The 16353-nt window shown below is 40.6% G+C and overlaps 1 pseudogene; it reads left to right on the top strand.

The window, feature by feature from the left end:
• Positions 1-2045: 2045 nt before the first annotated feature.
• Positions 2046-4552, top strand: LOC133833150 (UPF0481 protein At3g47200-like; annotated as a pseudogene).
• The last annotated feature ends 11801 nt before the right edge of the window (positions 4553-16353 follow it).

Genomic DNA, 16353 nt, shown 5'->3' with positions numbered 1-16353 from the left:
GATTTTTCCTCTCGCATACTCCATTTTGTTGGGGTGTGTATGCTGCTGTAAGCTGCCTCCTAATCCCATGAGTCTCACAAAAATTTGAAAAATCATGTGAGTTGTATTCTCCACCACGATCAGTGCGAAGAACTTTGATGGGGTTGCCAACTTCTTTCTCAACGAGCACTTTAAAATTTTTAAAGGCTCCAAAAGCTTCAGATTTTTCCTGCAAAAAATAAACCCATGTCTTCCGACTAAAATCATCTATGAAGGTAATTATATATCTTTTACCTCCATTGGAAGATGGATTTATTGGCCCACACAAGTCTAAATGAATCAGCTCCAATGGTCTGTTTGCTCTCCATGATTGTCCATGTGGAAATGGATTACGATGTTGTTTGCTAACAACACATTCTTCACACACTTCGGCGGGAGCTGTGATTGAAGGAAGACCAGTCACCATATTTTTCTGCTGCAAAGTCTTCAATCCACCAAAATTTAGGTGACCATAGCGAAAATGCCATAGCCATGATACATCCTTCAATTTTGCTGATAAGCATGAATGAGTGTTATTGTGGAGATAAAGCGGGAACATTCGATTTGTCGTCATGTTAACTTGAGCAATTAAGCCCAACTTTGCATCTTCAATCCGACATACTCCATCTTTGAGAGAAATCTCATACCCCTTTTCTTGTAGTTGTCCCACACTAAGCAAATTGGTTTTTAAATCTGGAACAAAAAGAACATTGGAGATAGTGTGGGTAAAGTTTTCTTTAGTTTGGATAGTTACCCGTCCTTTTCCCATGACAAAAATTGTGGAGTTGTCGCCAAACTTGACGGTGGTGCGATATGATTTGTCCATCTCAGAAAATGCTTTCTTATCTCCACACATGTGGTTGCTGCAACCAGTATCCAAATACCACATGTTTTGTTGAGTTTCTTCTTTGGCATGACACACCATCAAAAGTGACACTTCTTCTTCCTTTTCTGCAAAGTTAGTTCTTTCCCCACTTTGTCTATTCAAATTAGTACGACATTCATATTTATAATGTCCGTACCTGTGACATCTGTAGCATTCCACATTAGACTTGTCTGTTGACTTTGGTCTATTTGATTGGTGGCCTCCTCGTCCTCCTCCTCGTCCTCTTCCATGAGAATCATGGGAATAATTGTCTTGGTTTTGGTATTGCTGCTGAGTTCCACGATCATTTCCACCTCTGCCTCTGCCTCGACCTCTACTTCCACCTCGTCCTCTGTCTCCTCTTGGCTTTGAATTATTGTTTGCTGAAGCTTTTAAGGCTTGCTCCTCCTTCTCCTTCTCCTTCTCCTGCTGGTTGAGTTTGTGCTCATGAACTAACAATGAACCTTGCAATTCATCAACTGAAAGTTCATCAATATTATGAGCTTCTTCTATGCAACAAACAATATAGTTAAATTTTGGCGTCATGGTTCGTAGTATTTTCTCAACTACGGTAACATCCTTCATCTTGTCACCATGGATCCGCATCTTGTTCACAATCGCCATTGTTCGAGTGAGATAATCTGACACCGATTCTCCCATCTTCATTCGAAGTGTTTCAAACTCCGTATGAAGTGATTGAAGCTGTTGCCTCTTTGCCTTTGTAGAGCCTTGGTACTTCTTCTTCATAGAGTCCCAAATATGTTTGGAAGTGTCCTTGCAAAGAATGGTCTCCAAGATTGTGCGATCAATATCTTGGAAAAGATAATTCTTTGCCTTGAGATCTTTCAATCGTTGTGCTTCCAGCTCTGCTCTTTGTCCATCTGTCACTGCTGTGCCGGCTGCAGGTTCGGTAATTCCTTTGGAGACAAGTTGCGAGTACTCCTTGGATCTCAGAAAATTCTCCATCAACATGCTCCAATGATCATAGTGACCATCAAAGCAAGGAATCGCCGGTTGAACAAAGTTGTCAGCCATATTGCTGCTGCAAAACAAAAGAGAAAGTGAAATAAAACAAATATAGCTACTACTATATGTATATATATATTTTATCTCACAGCCACTCTTCTTTTTTTTTTTTTTACGTCTCACTCTTTTTCTCTAAATGGCTCTGATACCACTGTTCACTTTATATATATAATATATATATAATATCACATATATAGAAGACAGAAGGCAAACTTTTATTATTCTCTGAACCTCACAATTCGTACAAACACTTACTCTTTATATAGAGCTATTAACCAACGATTATTGCTAGAAAATAGGATCACTAACTACACACTTCACACTACAGACCACTACTACATTAACTCCATTAGAATAGGACAATTCCTATAGACTGGGACAACCATCACTCTAATGCATATTCAGACTATGCACTTCCTCACCTAAAGACACGTGCAAAACATATTAATTCTTTTTATTTTACTTTTTTTTTTTAACAATTATCAGGTCGCGACAAAGTCCCACAACCGAAGATACAGAAGGTTCCTCAGGTCCTTAGAGATGAACAGGAGAATTTTGAGAAATACTACTACCCAAAGTGGATATCAATAGGCCCTATTCACCATGGCAACCCCAAATTCCGGCTTGCAGAGCAACATTTCAAGTTTCTCTTCGCAGCAAAGTTCGTCAAAAACAGCGGCCACCAAGCCTCGCCGGAGCGCCTTTACAGAAAATTAATGGAAAATATTAAGGAGCTGAAGCTATGTTTCGATGAAGAGGTGCTCGATGAGTGTTATGGTAATGGCAAGGATGATGAGGCCTTGGGGTGGATGTTGTTCTTGGATGGATGTTTTACACTCCAATTCATTTACAGCATTATGAATGATGAGTCGATGACACATTTTGAGATTAAAAATGACCAGGTTGCTTTTGTGTTACACGATTTTTTCTTGCTAGAGAATCAAATCCCATACCTTGTCCTGAGCCTGTTGATGGAGAATTCGGAAAAGAAATTCTCTGAGAATTTGGAGGTCTCGATCAGGCAGTTTCTTAGTTTGAGTGTTTTGACACCTGAGGAGTATCGCAAGCATACGATGGTCCGTCCAAAGGACTACATGCCAGTTCATCTTCTTGATTTTCTACGCTTGGCGCTCCTTCAAACATCTCATCATGACCGCAATAAAAGGCCAAATTCATGGATCTACACATACCTATCAGCTTGTCTGCCTCGACAACTCAGAATCAAACTCACTTCGCCACCATCTCTGGATAATAATAAACCTAAACCTAGCAAGAGTAAGATCTCTATAATATTTAAATCTTTCAAAAGTCATGAATTTTCTTCTTTTTTTTTTAATTATTATTAACATGCAAAAGTATACTGATCTTTTAGATATAGTCATGACTTTATAGTACAGTCAGTAGATTCTATTTCATTTGCATATAATTTTAAATTCCAACGTACGTATTGTTTAATCATATGATATACCTAGGACTTATTGCCAGCCGCGGACATAGAATTTTACTTAATGTCATATTATTTATATTCCAAAGTCTTTGCCAATAGTTTCACAGACGAAAATACGATATTTACTCTGTTAATATTAAGGTTATATATTATTAAAGGTTTATATTTTTTTATATTGTATTTTGTCTCGTTAAATAGATCTAAAGTTATATTATTAAATTACTTTTTTAATCCTATTTTTGTAAATGGTTTAAATAGATCTATACCCGATTTTCATGAAAAAAAAAGAATATTATAAGATAATTGTTAGGCCGAATTATAGTTATTGTTCTGAGTGGTTAGTTTAATGAATTATTTGTAATTTTAGTTCAAAAAAAACTTTAATCAAAATTAAGTTTAAGAATTTATTTGAACTAATTTACAAATAATATGATATGCCTAGCATTTTTTTTTAAATAGTAGCATTTATCAAACATACAAACTGAAATTTTCTATATAATATAGGTAGGAGTTTTGATGTTGAGAACCCGGCCGAGGAGAGACAACAAACTTTTCGTAGTCGAAGTGCAATGGATCTCAAGGCAGCCGGAATCAACTCAAAACAGAGCAAGAGTAGCTCTTCAAAAGACATAAAACAACAAACTTTTCGTAGTGTACTGGATCTCAAGGCAGCCGGAATCAACTTAAAAGAGAGCAAGAGTAGCTCTTTAAAAGACAAAATTTTCGTCGAGTCTCTTCTCAGCTGAACTAGAACTTCCACCAATAACAGTAGATGACTCAATGGCTCCTAAATTCTTGAACCTGATCGCCTTTGAAATGTGTCCAGACAATACCAAGACCGAGTACGAAGTGTCATCTTACATAAGTTTCTTAGACTCACTCATTGATTATCCCAACGATGTGAAAGAGTTGAGATCATCTCACGTACTCCACAACCTTCTTGGCTGTGACAAAGAAGTGGCACTACTTTTTAATGAGATGGGCAGATTTTTGGTGCCAAATCCTGAGGTGTACGAGAAGGTGATAAGCCAAATAGAGAAGCACTACCACAACAAGTGCCTGACTTGGATAGCTCAGGTCTTGAACGAACATTTCAGTACTCCTTGGACGATTGTCACTTTTTTGGCTGCGTTTTTGGCTCTTGGTATGTCCTTTATTCAGACCTATTACACTATCTATCCTAGAGGAGGCTGATCTATATATATATATATGAGATCAAATATAATGGACCTTCAGCACTACATTAATTGGACTCTTATTATTCTTTTTCCATCAAAATTTATATACTATTTTTTTTTTAAAAAAAGGCATCGATTGATGATCCTAATAAATTTGTGAGCAGCTTCTTTCTATACGCATATATATATATATGGAAGATTTTGAATGGTTAATATTTATAGATGGGTACTAATAATTATGATGATGTAACAATATAGTGACTTGGTATAGCAAGTCACGAATAGGAAAAAAAAAAAATTTACATTAATTTTGAATTTTCATATATAATGCTTAAATAAGATTTTTTTTAATTCTTTAATTTAATAAATATATGACCGCTATGTAATCAGGTAGCCTTTCCAAAAATTTAAAAAAATAAAAATTTATTTTTAGAAATATTAATTGACAACTATAAGTATAGATCATTGATCTTAATCTAATGGTTAATATTAAAATAATCATACATGGGTAGTAACAATTAAGAGTGCCTCATATATATATATATATATATATATGCATACAGTCAATTATTTGTAATCTGGATTTTGAGTTACTACTTTTACTCCTTTGCACATTAGTTTTTATAAAGTGTGATGTTATTATAATAAAAAATTTCATTCACTCTTGATTTGATTTATAATTTCTTGGATCTGGGTATTTTGTGATCATACTGAGTGAGGGAAGCTATTTTTTAAATTATGGAACTTTCCTTGTAGAGAATAATATCCGAAAAAGGAGATTAGTTTTTAAATATATATATATATATGAGAAATAGTTTAACAAATAAAAATATATCAGATGGTATTTTTTAAAACACAAATGTACAGTTATAATTTTGCAAACAATAAATATAAACTTGCTAAGTTTGGTAATTTTATAGCCATAATATGATATTTTGAAAATGAATTTGAATATTGTGGTATTTTTCAAATAATTCTTATATTTGAAGATATTTTTAATATTATTCAAAAAAATATTATTACACATATAGCCAAAATGCGAAACCTTTAAAAAGATTTTCGTGAAACAAATTACTAGATATAGATTTTCATGTACCTCGTTGCTAAGTTTATGATTGTGAACCAGTTTATTAAGCATATGGTGTTGAAATTAGTTGTTATGATTTTTTAATTATTTTTTTTTGGAAGTTTGCAACCCCTTCAAAGGCAGGGCCACCAAACTTCATTGGCAAAAGATAGCAGAAGAGAAAAATAAAAAAATAACAATATATTATTTATACAATCTAATATTGAGTCACACATATTTAAATTTAATATGTATTATAGAGTATCGATGGCTAGCCATCTATAATATTCCTTAAAATACCAAATAATAACACTCAATCAAAAAAACACCCGTTATAATGGCCAACTAATCAAATGAGAACAGACATATGGCCGACAAACAACTAAAAATAAAGTCACACTGACACGAACTAGATAATAAATAAAGTCTCAACTCTATTTCTTTATTACTTTACAATATTTTAATAAATAAAAAGTCTCAAAGGCCTAAGTTTTATTAACCACATAAAAAGGGGAAAAGTTGATAACTACCCACTTTTAGTAGTATAGTTAACTAAAATTAGACATTAAATATATTTAGTTGAACTTTACACATTATTATCATGAGACTTCCAAAATTACCCTTATTTGAGCACATGGTTCTAAGTGTTGTTGTAATGTGTATTATATGTGTCATATTATAGTTAAATTAGATATGAATTCTAATTGTAGTGTGTCATATATATGTGTAATAACTATATTTATAGGAATGTATTCAATCTATTAAAAATTATTCTTTAAAATATAAAAATCAAGGCTTAAAATGTAAACCATAAATTTTAAAATGTAAACAACAATCATTTAAAATATAAACATCAAAACATAAAATCTAAACTACGACTCTTTAAAATTTTAAACTCAAAGCTTAAAATCTAAACCACAACTCTTCAAAATATAAACCACAAAGCTTATAATATAAACTATCAATCTTTAAAATTTAAACCACAAACCTTAAAATTTAAACCACGACTTGTAAAAAGTTAAACCATAACGCTTAAAGTTAAATCACTAGACTTGAAATCTAAACTACGACCATATGAAATATAAATCATAATCTTTTAAAATCTAAGTCATGATTCTTTAAAATTTAAATTACTAGTCTTTAAAATTTAAACCACTACAAGGCTTAAAATTTAAACAACGTCTCTTTAAAATTTAAACCACAAAACTTAAAATTTAAATAATAACTTTTTAAAATTTAAACCATGAGGCTTGAATTTAAACCACGATGCTTAAAAGTTAAACTACTTGGTTTAAATTCTAAACCACGACCATATAAAATATAAATCATGATCATTTAAAATATAAATCACGACTCTTTATAATTTAAACCACAAGGCTTAAAATCTAAACCACAGCCATATAAAATATAAACCATGATCATTTAAAATATAAATCATGACTCTTTAAAATTTAAACCACTAGTCTTTAAATTTAAACTACGACTCTTTGAAATTTAAATCATAAGGCTTAAAATTTAAACTACAAAGCTTAAAATTTTAAAACACAAGGCTTAAAATTTAAACCACAATGCTTAAAAGTTAAACCACTGGGCTTAAAATCTAAACCACGATCGTATAAAATATAAACAATGATCCTTAAAAATCTAAACCACGACTCTTTAAAATTTAAATCACTAATCTTTAAAATTTAAACCATAAGACTTAAAATTTAAACTATGACTCTTTAAAATTTAAACCACAATGCTTAAAATTTAAACAAAAACTCTTTGCAATTTAAACCACAAGGCTTATAAGTTAAACCACGCAATTAAAATCTAAATCGCGACCATATAAAATATAAATCATGATCATTTAAAATCTAAACCACGGATCCTTAAAATTTAAACTACAAGGCTTAAAATTTAAACCACAACTTTTTAAAATTTAAACCACAAGACGTAAAATTTAAATCACGACTCTTTAAAATTTAAACCACAAGGCTTAAAATTTAAACCACTCGATTAAAATCTAAACCACGACCATATAAAATATAAATCATGATCCTTTAAAATCTAAACCACGGCTCCTTAAAATTTAAATCACTAGTCTTTAAAATTTAAACTACAAGACTTAAAATTTAAACTACAACTTTTTAAAATTAAAACCACAAGACTTAAAATTTAAATCACAATTCTTATAAATTTAAACAAAAGGCCTTAAAAGTTATACTACTAGGCTTAACAAAATAAAATGTATATATTTTTAGCTATTAATTTAACTATGTATTTGTTGTGTTTCTTTGTTATTAAATATTATTTAAAGCTATTAACTAACAGTAAAAAGAGTTGGATATGATTGTTATGTGGCTTCTTATACTATCCTAAGGGGCATGTGTTCAACTCTTGGCAACTATAATTGATACATTTTTTTATAGCATGAATGTCTAGACACCTTGTGTAGAGAAAGGGTATAATGGAACATTCATTATAAATCTGGGTATAAAAGTAAGAGAATTAATAAATGGGTAAAAATCAAAATGGTTATCTAAAAGTAGGCACCTAGTCTAATTTCTTCCATAAAACCACTTTCGGTCCATTATATTTTTTTAAAGTCCTCATTTTTTCTCATTCAGTTTACCGAAATTCATTAGTTCAATTCTTTCAATTCATTGACTAAAAATTCAGTCAATAATTTTGAATTTTGTATTAAAGTTGTTGACGCGGTTCTTCACCAACATGTAATTTAAGAAAAGAAGAGAAAGGGATTAGTGCTAATGTTGAACCGAAACAGATATATGATCTTAGAAATGAAAAGGTGACTCAAGACACGTTTTTTAAGTGGTTCAAAGGTTAAAATTCTTCTACTCTACTAGTCAGTATTATTGCTAAGTACTGGATATTTGATTACAGGGTATTTCTTACAAGAGAGAATCCAACCCTTATTAATTCTCAGGGTCTCCATATTTATAGGAGAAGGCACCTGGGAGTTGGTAAGAAGGTCATCCCGTGACCTTCTTACCTATCATATCAACTCTGTGACATTCATGATTAATTCCTAAACGTGACACATAAGTGTGGTCAAATCAACAAGTAAGGGGATAATGGGCCGCACAGCCCAACCCAGTCGTGGGTGTCTGAATACGCACGTTCACGCTGCGTGTCCGAGAAGTCAGGGATATATCAGACACGTGATGTCTGATATATGCACGTTTACCTTGTGTGGTTGACTTTATAAAGGGTCATAGCCTCCAACTCTAGCTCGTACCACGATCTGGAGGCTTAACTCGACCTCCACCTTCAGAGCCTGGGCTCAGTCCTTAAGCAACCAGAGGCGAACCCTTGGGTTACCTCGAGCTAAGGAGGTACGATCTTATGATGGCAGCTCCGGTTGTGGGGATGTCCACGAGATAATCATGATTAGGCCGCAGCTCAGCTCGCTAATCAGGGCGTACATCTGCCCCCCAAGCCCCTGCTCGTGGTATACGACGTCGTATAAGGTCACAGTAGGGACTTTTAGGCTTCCCCAAGACCTCTTCACATTCCACACTTTACGTAGGCGCCTATTATGTGGAACATCCTGGTTGGTGACGGTACGTCTTCCGAGAACTGCATTTAATGGCCTAGCCTATGCCCAGCCGTCGTTTCGTATTTCGAGTGGAGGGCCTTGGATCCCACATCAGGGCCATCCAACGGCCCTCTTTACGTGACCCTTCACGTATATAAAAGGGGTGGTCACCCTACGCATGGGCCACCCTTTCATTTGAAATTTCTCTGAAATTATCTCCTTCTTCTCTCTTCATCTCAGAAGAAAAACCCTATTCTTTCCGACTGCCATTTTCAGCGTTCCAGAAGCTCAGGCGTAAGGACTCCTTCAAAGCTTTGGAAATAAACACTCTGACGGAGCTCCCATCTAGTCGACACCTTCCTCCACCTCCCAGCCAAATACTCTGTAAGTCTCCTGACCATGCATGTTTTGAAAATATTTTTCACTGTAGCTTAGGTAAATATCTATTGTAGCTCCATGCAAGGGTTTTACTGGTTTCTGTGGGTATGAAGGGTGAAAGCCTTTATAGGTTAGGGTATTTTTGCTGTAGGAAATCGTTTAGGAGTATGGTTTACAGGATGCATTCTCTGGGGAAAATTTCTGGGTAGGAGTTTTGGTATTTTTGGTGCAAAACCGAGTAGCTTAGGGGACACGCTTCACAGGCGGTTTTGCCCTCTTTGCCTACTGAAACTTTCCCTCCAAGGAAAATTCTATTCTGACCCTCCTGACACACGAATTCCGAGTAATCGGGGATCTGTTGGGAGCATAGGCGCGTGTTCATAGAACCGCGTGGTATCACTCTCCACGGGCTGGGCTTACCTCAGCTCGTGCAAAGAACACTTTGATTCTTCCTCATGCTTAGGTCGCCTTTTCTGAAATCTTTTCTTTTGTTCACTAGGCGACCAGATGGCACCGAAGAGGAATGCTCCAAAAAAGACCATCAGCAACTCGGTCTCGCAGCAAGACAAAGGAAAAGCGGTGATGCCAGATTTCCCAATCCCCAACTTTGGGCCGGCAATGGAACAGGAGCTCGAGGTGGCTCCTGACGCATTATTTGAGGCGGAGAGGATCGTCTCAAAGATTACCGACCAGACGAAGATCAACAAACTGTTCCTCTCCCACAACATCGGGCTGGGGAGAGCATCAGTGGTTGGTTGCCCGACCTCCCGCGGAGGGCGAGCGGAGCTGCGCGCCACTCGACGAGGAATCCGCGGCCTGGAGCGGCGAGCATTTCAAGGCGGGGGCCTTCCTCCCGTTGGACCAGTACTTTGCTGACTTCCTAAATTATGTGAAGTTGGCCCCCTTCCAGCTCCCCCCCCCCCCCCCAACTCTTATCGGTTGTTGGCGGGGTTGAGATATTTATTTTTGAAGCACGAGTGGGAGGTCCCCACTCCAGCAGATATTTTGTACTTTTTCTGCCTCAAGGCCAGCCCGAATCAGCGGGGGCGAGGTGACGGGTTTTATTACTTAACCTGATTCCCCAACACGGCTGCGGTCATCGAGCTGCCCAGCCACCCCAACGACTTCAAAGATCAATTCTTTATGTCGATGGGGTTCAGGAACTGTGAGCTCCACTACTTCAATCGTCCTCGTAAGTGTCTTTCAACCTTAGCTCGTAAGTTAAGCATCATACAGCTCCTCCTGTATCCTTTTCTGACTTAGATTTATTCTGCAGCCATCTTTGCGAGGACAGAGAAATCTGTGAACCTCGGGGCCCAATACGAAACACTGGCGGGCTTGCCCCCAGCGAAAAGCACTACTGCGTGCTCGTGACGGACGAGACGATGGTGGCCTGCAAGCTGATTTTCCCAAATTAGACTCTGAACCTAAGGAGGCCCCGGGGGCTTCCCCCAGCTCGCGACACCAGGCCCATCCTCGTGGAGGAGGTCGCGGGGAATGAAGATGAGGAGGACGAGGTTCCTCTCGTGAGAAACAAGAAGCGGGCGTTGGAGGTCGCCCAGACAGCGAATGTGGAGCGGATCTGATCCGGAGCAGCCGCGGGTCCTTCTGGCCAAGGTAACCCTTATTTGTTTAGGAGTTTAGATAGGGCCACAACAGACCCCCGGCTAGCTAGGTTCAATCCTAGGTAGCTCGTCTATCTTCACCGAAATGATCCGGACCTGAACACAACCCTGCTTCACTGTGTCGACCGGCTTGTGTTGGACTACCAAGATAGCCGACCTAGGGGTACCGTAGTAATAGATAACACCCTAGCCTTTAGGTCGATCCTATTCGAGGAGTATGGGACCAATCGTCGGTCATGGCCATCACTCCGGAGGGGTGCCATAGCTCCGGGGCTTAGGCAATAGGTAGAGGAATCTAGCCCAAAATCAGCCTTGGACCCAGAACTTGTGCCAGCTCGGGAAGTAATCGACTTAGATTCTTCTTCTAACTCAGGGGGTAGGATTCCCTTTAGTATGCATATACTTGAATTTCTCTTTTTCCCCCTTTGTTTCTGTTTCTATATGATTGCCAACTCTTGCACTAACCATGCCTTTGTTTTGACAGAAGAGATGTCTCAGCCCGAGGAGAGCCTGCGAGGTGCGCTCGCCGGGGGGAACCCCTCAGCTGGGGCTGCTGGGCCAAGAATGAAGAGGCTCCGGACGTCCAAGCACGCCGCCGAGACCCCCACCAAGTCTCCTGCAAAGGAGAAGGAGCAACCCCGGCTGCCCAGGTCATGGGAGCGGTTCCTCCCGCAGGGGGAAGCAACATGCCCCCGCCTCCTCCGCGAGCTCTTGCCCTCGTCCAGGACGCCGGGGCGGAGCCCGGGGCTTCGGCGATTGTAACTCCCGAGGTACGTATCCCAGTCAATCCCCAGGACCTAGAGAAGATTCCAGAGGCCTTCCGGGGAACGGTGTATGAGTCGGCGAACTACGCCGTCAGCCACATATACAAGTTCAATGAGAAGGAGCTCAGGGCCATCGAGACAATGAGCCCGGTGGGCGTGATGGAGTCTTCAATGGGCATGACCCTAACGGTAAGCTGACTTTACCCTTTTATGGCTTTTTGTTATCATGCTTTGCCCTGTTTCTTTTCTCCCTTCTCTTTAAGGCAATTGTCCCTTATCTCTCGCAAGGCGTCGTTGCCCTTCACCGGAGCATCGCCAGGCCCAAGCTTCAACTCAAGGAGATGAAGAGCGAGCACCAGACTTCTCTGCAGGCGACTAAGGATGCCTTGGCGGCCTCGCAGGCCGAGTTGGAGAAAACCCGCCCAAAGGTCCAAGAGCTCGAGGCCGCCCTCGCCACTGCGCGAACAGACCTAGATGCCGCGAAGGCTGAGGCCAAGGCCGCCCTGGAGGCCGAGCGGACAACTTCGAAAAAGGCCTTGGAAGACCTGTTCTACCATTGTTGGGCCTACAATCCAGACGGTGACTTCTCCTTCCTGTCAGCGAGCCTCTGGGAGCGCTTGCTGGTGAAGTTCCAAGCTCGCCTAGATAAAGAGGCACCCTCCGAGGTCGGGGAAGGCTCGGGCGCAGCTGAGCAAGGCGAGACGGCGACCTCCAAGGGGCCACCTGGCGGAGTTTAGGGCTTTCTTCTCTTGTGCCCTTTCCTTCAATATTTTTTGTGTAACCTTTGCATGAGGTGTTTCCACCTCGAGACAATTTGACTCAATTTTATTTTTAATTGATTCTCTTTCTTGCCCCTACGCATTTTGGTTACAATTTTTGAAAAACTTATTTCGTGTTAATCTTTATCCATATCTCGAGCTCTTTAGGAAGAACTACGATCAATAGGTTTAAATCAACTTCTAAGTTTTATGACCTGGTTATATCCAGGAACTTAATTTGAAAACTTAGTTCGTGTTAACTTTTATCCATATCTCGAGCTCTTTAGGAAGAACAACGATCAATAGATTTAAATCAACTTCTAAGTTTTATGACCCGGTTATATCCAGGAACTTAATTTGAAAACTTAGTTCGTGTTAAATTTTATCCATATCTCGAGCTCTTTAGGAAGAACAACGATCAATAGATTAAAATCAACTTCTAAGTTTTATGACCCGGTTATATCCAGGATAGGACTTAGTTAGCGTTAATCCTCATCAATATCTCACGTTTTTTAAGAAAAACAACGGTCAATCGATATAAATCAACTTCTAAGTCATTAAGGAGACCTGGTTATATCCAGGTACCATATGCCCCCCAAGTAACTGGGAAAGGGTCTTTCGTGGTTACTTTAGATTACATTTGAAAACATGTACAAATATAAACAAAAAGTTTATTCTCATTGCTTAATACATAAAAAATGGCCTTCCAGGCCTTACAAGTGAATCATTGATAATATTTCTTTAACTGGATGGCGTTCCAAGTCCGCAGGACTGCCCCTCCATCTAGCCGAGCTAACTTATAAGTTCCCTCCTTAATGACCTCGATGACTTGATATGGTCCTTCCCAGTTCGGTCCCAAGACTCCATCTTTGGGGTCCTTACCAGCTAAGAAGACTCTCCTTAGGACCAGGTTGCCAACGCTGAAGGCGCGCTTTTTTACTTTGGAGTTGAAATAGCGAGTGATCTTTTGTTGATAGTGGGCAAGCTGGAGTTGCGAATCTTCTCGCCTTTCATCAACTAGGTCAAGGGAATTGCACAGTAGCTCGTGGTTGCGGTCCTGGTCGTAAGACTGGACCCTATGCGAAAGCACCTTAATTTCCACGGGGAGGACTGCCTCGCTTCCAAAGGTCAAGGAAAAAGGAGTATGACCCGTAGGAGTCTGATGCGAGGTCCGGTATGCCCATAGGACCTGGGGGAGCTGTTCTGGCCAGACCCCCTTCGCTTCATCTAATCTCTTCTTGAGGCTTGCCTTTAGAGTTTTATTGACAGCTTCGACCTGGCCATTCGCCTGAGGATAGGCCACGGAGGAGAAACTTTTCACAATTCCGTACCTTTCACAAAACTTGGTGAACAGGTCGCTGTCGAACTGAGTGCCATTATCGGAAACGATCTTCTTGGGCAGGCCAAATCGACAGATAATGCTTTTAACCACGAAGTCAAGCACTTTTTTAGACGTTATCGTCGCCAAAGGTTCTGCCTCAACCCACTTCGTAAAGTAGTCGATGGCTACCACGGCGTAACGGACCCCGCCCTTTCCAGTAGGGAGGGCGCCCACCAAGTCGATCCCCCAAACTGCGAACGGCCATGGGGATGAGATCATCTTCAGCTCGACTGGAGGAGCTCGGGCAACTGCGGCGAATCGCTGGCACTTGTCGCATTTCTTCACGTATGAAATCGAGTCTTTGGACAGATTTGGCCAATAATATCCTTGACTCAGGACCTTTAAGGCCAAGCTTTGCCCCCCAGTGTGGTCTCCGCAAAATCCCTCGTGCACCTCCTGCAGGATGGCCTTTGCTTCGCCTGGAAGAACACATCGGAGGAGAGGTAGGGAGTGCCCACGTCGGTATAACACTCCATCTATCATCGTGTACATGGGAGCTTGATACAGGACTCGCCGTGCATCATTACGTCCTTCAGGCAGCTTTCCTTCGATGAGATACTCAAGGATGGGGGTCATCCAGGTCGGCCTGGCATCGATCATCTCGACCTCCGTCCTGGCTTCTTCTATACTTGGTTTCTCCAAGAATTCTATCGGTACTAACCCCAAGGTCTCCGTCTCCCCAGAGGTGGCGAGCTTGGCAAGAGCATCTGCGTTGGCGTTCTGCTCCCGAGGTATCTGTTCGATCGAGCCTCGTCTAAACGCGGACAGCTCACCTTTTACCTTTGCTGGATAGGCAGTCATTTTGGGTCCCCGAGCTTGATATTCGCCCACAACCTGGTTCACCATGAGTTGGGAGTCACTAAAGCACTGGACGGAGCTCGCCTTCAGCTCCTGGGCTATCCTCAGCCCGGCCAGCAAAGCTTCGTATTCGGCCTCGTTGTTGGAGGCCTTGAATCTGAATCTCAGTGCCGAGTGGAATCTGTGTCCCTCGGGGGATATCAAGATGATTCCAGCTCCGGAACCGTTCTCATTGGATGAACTATCCACGAAGATCTTCCACGAGGCCAGGGCCGAGGTGACCTGGGGTGATTCTTCTGCGGGATCCTCCTGGAATCCTGTGCATTCTGCTACGAAATCGGCCAGGGCCTGACTTTTTATAGCAGTTCGCGGAGTGTACAAAATCTCGAACTGACTGAGTTCGACTGCCCACTTTAACAAACGTCCCGATGCTTCAGGTTTTTGCAAAACCTGTCTTAAAGGCTGATCGGTCATGACGTGTATCGAGTAGGACTAGAAGTACGGCCTGAGCTTTCGCGAGGCCGTGATGAGGCAAAACGCCAGTTTCTCCATCAACGGGTATCGGGATTCAGCTCCAAAAAGTCTCTTGCTGATGTAGTAGACTGGTCTCTGAACTCGGTCTTCTTCCCGTACCAATACGGCACTAGCTGCATCCTCCGTGACAGCTAGGTAGAGAAAAAGAGGCTCTCCTGCTTTTGGTTTGGATAACACGGGCGGCTCGGCCAGATGTGCCTTCAGGTCGAGGAAAGTGCTTTCGCACTCTTCTGTCCACTCGAACTTCTTGTTTCATCGGAGCAGGTTGTAAAATGGCAAACACTTATCGGTGGACTTGGAAATAAATCGATTGAGGGCCGCCACTCTCCCTGTCAGGCCTTGGACATCCTTGCGCAACCTGGGCGAGGGAAGCTCGAGCAACGATTTGATCTTGTCGGGGTTCGCCTCGATTCCTCGGGTATTGACTATGAAACCCAGGAACTTCCCTGATGCAACTCCAAAAGTGCACTTCTACGGATTAAGCCTCATGCCATACTCCCGTAGTATCTTAAAACATTCTTCCAGGTCGGAAACATGGTCATCGGCAGTCTTTGACTTGACTAGCATGTCGTCAACGTACACTTCCATGTTTTTTCCGATCTGGTCTGCGAACATTCTATTTACTAATCTTTGGTAGGTAGCTCCTGCGTTCTTCAATCCGAACGACATGACCTTGTAACAATAGACGTTAGTTGGGGTCATGAAGCTGGTGTGTTCCTGGTCCGCCAGATTCATGGCGATCTGATTGTAGCCTGAGTATGCGTCCATAAAGGACATGAGCTCGTGCCCTGCTGTAGTATCTACCAACTGATCAATCCTTGGCAATGGAAAGCAATCCTTGGGCCAGGCTTTATTCAGGTCAGAGAAGTCGATGCAGGTCTGCCATTTCCCGTAAGGCTTTGGAACTAGCATGGGGTTGGCGACCCAAATCAGAAACTTGGCTTCACGGATAAAGCTGCATTTCTTGAGCC

The sequence above is a fragment of the Humulus lupulus genome, chromosome 4, assembly GCF_963169125.1.
Source record: "Humulus lupulus chromosome 4, drHumLupu1.1, whole genome shotgun sequence".
In the NCBI taxonomy this organism is placed as follows: domain Eukaryota; kingdom Viridiplantae; phylum Streptophyta; class Magnoliopsida; order Rosales; family Cannabaceae; genus Humulus; species Humulus lupulus.
The sequence above is the reverse complement of the archived record's forward strand: the minus strand, read 5'-3'. Positions and strand labels throughout refer to the sequence as shown.